The sequence below is a fragment of the Carya illinoinensis genome, chromosome 16 (genome assembly GCF_018687715.1).
Source record: "Carya illinoinensis cultivar Pawnee chromosome 16, C.illinoinensisPawnee_v1, whole genome shotgun sequence".
Lineage (NCBI taxonomy): Eukaryota > Viridiplantae > Streptophyta > Magnoliopsida > Fagales > Juglandaceae > Carya > Carya illinoinensis.
In genome coordinates, this window is record NC_056767.1 from 18,896,502 (window position 1) to 18,902,736 (window position 6,235).

Here is a 6,235-nt window from a genome sequence, read left to right on the forward strand (position 1 = left end):
GAATGAGATATTGAGAAAACTGCCTTCAGAACACATGAAGGTCATTATGAATTCCTAGTGATGCCATTTGGGCTCACTAATGCACCTGCAACCTTTCAAGGGTTGATGAACCACATCTTCAAACCTTTTTTAAGGAGGTTTGTGCTAGTTTTTTTTTATGATATTCTGGTTTATAGTAAAACTATGGAGGACCATTTGGGGCATGTGGAAACTGTTTTAGGCATCTTAAGACAACATACTCTTTATGCTAAAATGTCTAAATGCAAGTTTGGGGTGCAGGAGATTGAGTACTTGGGCCATATTATATCTGGGAAAGGGGCGCAAACAGATTCTGCAAAAACAGCAGCTATGGTTCAATGGCCCATTCCTAAAACCTTAAAGTCATTAAGAGGATTTTTAGGTTTGACTCGCTATTATAGAAAATTCATTCGAGGCTATGGTTCAATAGCAGCTCCTCTAACTGATTTGTTGAAGAAAAATTCTTTTTGTTGGACTGAAAAAGCTACTGTTGCTTTTGACTTGTGAAAACAGCAGTTAGTAGTCCTCCTGTGTTGAGATTGCCAGACTTTAGTAAACCCTTCACCATTGAGTGTGATGCTTCTGGTGTGGGTCTTGGTGCAGTGTTAATACAGGAGTCTCAACCTATAGCATTTTATAGCAAAGCTTTGAAAGGGAAGGCACTATTGCTGTCCACTTATGAAAAGGAGTTGTTGGCTTTGGTTTTTGCTGTGCAAAGGTGGAGGCCTTATCTTCTTGGCCATTCCTTTAAGATCAAAACTGATCAAAAAGCACTCAAGTTCTTGGTGGAACAAAAGATTGGAACTGAGGCACAACATAAATGGGTTTCAAAACTCATTGGATATGATTTTCTGTGGATTATAAGAAAGGCAAGGAAAATGTGGTGGCTGATGCTCTTTCCAGAAAGAATGAAGAAGAGCAAGCTGTTTTGGCAGTAATTTCTTTTCCCACTCCATTGTGGATCGATGAGCTTAAAGGGAGTTATTCCTTGTGCCCAAGGATAGCAGATATTGTTACTAAGTTGCAGCTTGGGGAACTGGGTCCTAAACATTTCTCCATGCAACAAGGTTTGTTATTGAGGAAGGGTAAGTTGGTGGTTGTCCCTACATCCTCTATGCAGTCCAAAATTCTTGAATATATTCATAATAACCCTCAAGCTGGTCATGTGGGGTATCACAAAACTTTGCATCGTGCTAGAAGAGACTTTTGGTGGGAAGGTATGAGGAAAGATGTGAGAAAATTGGTCAAGGAATGTGATGTTTGCCAAGTTAGTAAGAATGAGAATGTTTTGTACCCTAGCCTATTGCAGCCCTTATCCATTCCAGAATCTCCATGGTTGGACATTTCTATGGATTTCATTGAAGGGTTGCCTCTTTCAAATGGTGTTTCTGTGATATTTTCTGTGGTTGATAGACTAACCAAGTTTGCCCTTTTTTTGGTCTCTAACACCCTTTTACAGCAGCTAAGGTGGCTCAAGTGTTCTTTCATGGTGTTTTCAAGTTACATGGCTTGCCTCGATCAATTGTTTCAGATAGAGACACAGTTTTCACCAGTGCATTTTGGAAACAACTCTTTCAGTTGCAAAGGGTTTCACTTGATTTCAGCTCCTCTTACCATCCACAGTCTGATGGACAGACAGAAGCATTAAACAAATGCTTGGAAGGTTACTTAAGGTGTTATTGCAGTCAAAGACCTAAGGAATGGAACTCATGGTTGTCAATGGCTGAATGGTGTTATAACACCACTGTCCATTCTACCATTAGCATCACTCCTTTCGAGGCTCTTTATGGCTACCCTCCTCCTAAATTACTGGCTTATGTGCCACGTACTTCTTCAAATGATGTTGTGGATAAGCTACTCAGATCAAGGGAAGAGTTGCTGACTTTATTAAGGGCTAATATACTCAGAGCACAGCACAGAATGAAGTTTTTTGCTGATAGAAAGAGGAGTGACAGGTCATTTGAAGTTGGCGATTGGGTATTTTTAAGACTTCAGCCTTACAGACAAAAAACAGTAGCTTTGAGGCACAATATGAAGTTAGCCCCACGTTTCTATGGCCCTTTCCAGATTGTTCAAAAGTTGGGGACTGTGGCTTATAAGCTTGACTTGCCTGAATCTTCCAAAATACATCCAGTTTTCCATGTTTCTTGCCTTAAAAAGAAACTGGATCAGTACATTACCCCATTGCCTACTTTACCCCCTACGGATTCTTCTGGTCAAGTGCAACCTGAGCCTCAACAGATTCTTGAAAGGAGAATACAGAAGAAGGGAAATCATGCTGTTACAGAAGTGTTGGTCAGATGGGTGGGAGCTACGCCTAAGGATGCTTCTTGGGAAAGTTTGTATCAGCTGCGACAGCTTTATCCTCATTTGGTGGGAACTGTACTGTGAAAGTGTGTATGATTGAAGGCCTTGTGGGCAAGTCCTTTAAGGAGTAGTGTTTCTGAAGCTACAATACGCTGCGTTGCAACATTAATAAAACGGTGCGTTGCATGAAGACTTAGCAAAGGTCGACTAGAAGCAAAGCGACGTCGGTTCATTTGCATATAATTGTTAGTTGTTTCTGTTAGGATCGGAAGGTAGCATAAAAAGACTGTTTTGGAAGTGAAAAGTTTTATCTAAATTCTTGTAATTGTCACAGAGAGAAATTGTGGAGCTTAGGGATTGCTCGAAAATCTCTACCAATGAAATATAGTGATTACTTGATTCTTTGATTGTGTGTTCCTTACCTTGTGAGATTGTGAGGTTTACTACGTTAATCTATTCAATTTCTGTAGCTTGCAACAGAGGTCTTCTTCTGGTGGGTTCTCGAGCAGGACGAACATAACATTCCACATGTAGCAGCTGATGACTCCTCACGATGTGATCCAATGGCTACCAACATGCTTCTATCCACTGACCTTTTGGCCTATAGACTTCAACTAACATCTCCATCTTCCTCCTTACGATTGGCTTCTCTCGGGCCCTCCCAGACTCTTCCTTTCTTCCAGCCACTCCACCGATTGTGACAATCAAACTTTTTCTTGTTCATAGGAATGAGGTCTTGTATGCATATTAATAAAGAAAATAAATTACTTTCAAAAAATAAAAATAAAGAAACTAGTTGCAACTTCTTCATAATTTTTGGACCACTTAAGGTTTTAATTATGAAGACGTATCGTTGTATTAAATAATATTAATATCAAAATCATTGAAGAAAAAACACGCTTACAAAGCCCTCACACACGTGATGCTCACACAAAATACTGACATCAAAGCCCCCACTTCTTTTTGTATTAAATAATATTAATATCAAAACCATTAAATAATACGCACGTACACCTTGAATATACATAAGAATGAAATTTAGAAATATCGGTATGGCCTAGGGCTTGAGAAAACAAAGGCTAGACTTAAGATCTGTTTGGGATTGCAATAGGAGGTCTAAAATGTATGATAGAACGGTCTAAAGTATTCAAGTGACAAAATTTACTCGTTTGATAGTTTTATATCAAAGTACTTCTAAACTAAAAAAAAAACATAGAATTACATTTAGACAAAATGGATGCTTTTTGTCAGAAGTGCGCCTTCAGAAAAAGTAGTCTTTATTTTACCGCCTTAAGTATATTACCAAATGACCCTCCTTATTTTTGAACATAATGACAATTTTGCCCATCTATATTTTTCATTCTTCTCGTATCATCTACCGAACACTTTTCCCATTAATATTTTTCATTCTTCTCATATCACTTATGCATCGTTAAAGAGATTTTCTTTTTTAGTATAATTACTAAAAAACCTATTAAACTATTTTTGTTATTATTTTATTATAATTTTTTATTTATATCAAGGATATGCGTTTTGATGTCATTTCTATATTAAAAAGTGATTTTTTAATTTACTTTCAAACAAATTTAATATGTTTGAAAGTACTTTAGACATACGGATCCTAAATAGTAAATAGCTTTTTGATAGTAGAGTTTATTACGTTAAACTCTAAACTATAAGCCTTACGTTAAAAGCAATATTTTCCACTGCAACTCCATACATGCACTAAAGTGATCTTTAAAAAGATTCTTGTTTCCTCATAGAATTGATTAAGCTTTATTTGGATCCTTGAATAAGCTCAGCTCATCTCAATTGGCTATTGTTCTAGACATATCCCAACATTCAAATAAAACTCCTAAATTACTAAACATCATTCATTTCAAAAAAAATTTATATGTGAAACTCACAACTTTTTTCAACTTAACAACTCTTTACACGTGTGACTCACAACCCTTTTCAACTTCTCATAAATATATCTAAACTCATGTTAACATCCAAATACATCTAAAATCATTTTAAGTGAGCTCCACAAAACTCACTTTACCATCTCAACTCACTATTATTTATAAAAAAATTCAACTCATATCAACTCAATTCAATATCCAAACCGGGTTGTAGTAAGTTGACCAAACTTTAGGATTTATTGGACATTTTGGAAATGATCTGTGATACTTGTGGATAATTCCAGTAAGCTGAAAGGATTCTGTTTGGGTTCGCTGTGTGCACTTTATTCATCACTAATTAACTAGAACCAAATGTGAAAGAAAAACAACATAAGCTTTGATGAACGGGTAATTAGTGGAGGCATATATATATGTCTTTGGCCCCTCCACCCCCGCTTTGTCTGAAAAAAAGTGCACAGGGAAAAGAGGGATAAAAGTTTGATCACAAGGGCTACACCAAGATCTATCACAAATAAGCAAGAAAAGGAAAGGAAAAGCATAACAACAAGATCAGCCTAGTTCGTGTCATGCTCAACCAGCCTTGTTCATATCACATAAATTTGGATAATAACGAGTAATGATACTCACACAATACATTTCACAATATATTTTATGATATATGTTGTAAAATAATACAATTTTTGTAAAATGATGTTAGTTTTATAAGATATTTTAAAAAAATATCCCTCATTTTAAAATATTATTGTGTAAAATGTTGTGAAGAATAATGTGTGTTTATCATTTTTCAATATATTGATACAAGGTGGGCAAGGCCTAGAAAAGTCGACCATGGTTATAAGGCCTATGTCCCATAAATATTAAATGAGAGATAAAATAACGAAAATAGGTGTAGATGTATGTCTTCAAATTGGATCGGAGGAAAACTCCTCTAATTGATCGATAAATATGAAAAGCGTTATATTGAACATGTGACAGCACATGCTTTTTTAAAAGGCTAGCTTAAAAAATTGATATATCATTGAAAAACTATATGTTTTTCACTTGCTCAATGAACACATTCTAGTTTTTTAAACAAACAATTTCATTTAAAGAAAAACTCTATTCTCAAGTAAGAAAATAGTTAAAGAAGTACCCGGCTTCAAAATGTTCTCCAACCAAACCAGCAACCTCTTGTAGGGCTTCCTTCCACCTCAGCACCTTTAGGTCCTACTTGAACCTCTCTCGATGTTGAGCCAATATTTCTCCAAAACTTCCTCTCTCATTTCGTATTTTTGATGGATCTATATGGTAAAATACTGGTAAAACAATTTGTTGTTTTGTTTTCTTACACTCAAGAATCTTCGTTAGCTCTTCCAAACACCATGTAGAGGATGCATAGTTTGGAGATAATACAATAATAGAAATCATTGACTCTTCAATAGCTTTGAGAAGTGTAAGTGAAATTGTCTCTCCTCTTGCAAGATCTTCGTCATCTTTATAGGTTTTGATTCCCCTTTGACATAGACCAGAGTATAGATGGGCAATAAAATGATTGCGAGTATCTATTCCCCTAAAACTCAAAAATACATCATAAGACCATCTAGGAGTGGAAGGAGGAGAAGATGGAGAAGAGGGTGAAATGAATGCCATTGAAGTAGTGTACGCAATTCTGATAGCTAGAGATAGAGTCAAGACGTTCACTCTCTTTAAATCGAGGAGCAGACGCAGCTTTGCACAATTATTTATTGGGAAAGGAAAAGCTAATACAAAAAGTTGGCAAAGCTAATACAAAAAGAAAGAAAAAGTCAAGCAGCTGAATTCTTTGCAAGCGCGTTTGCAGCTTTCAAATGGGAATCTACTATATATAGCACGCCATTTGTCATTAGAGTGGACAAATGTACCAGGTTTTTCTTCCTTTTTTTTTTTTTAAAATAAATTAACTGCATTAAACTACAAAGATGATACATGAGGAAGGAAACACCTCAAAGTAATAAATAACAATGTAAAGTGGTGAAAAAAAAATAGAT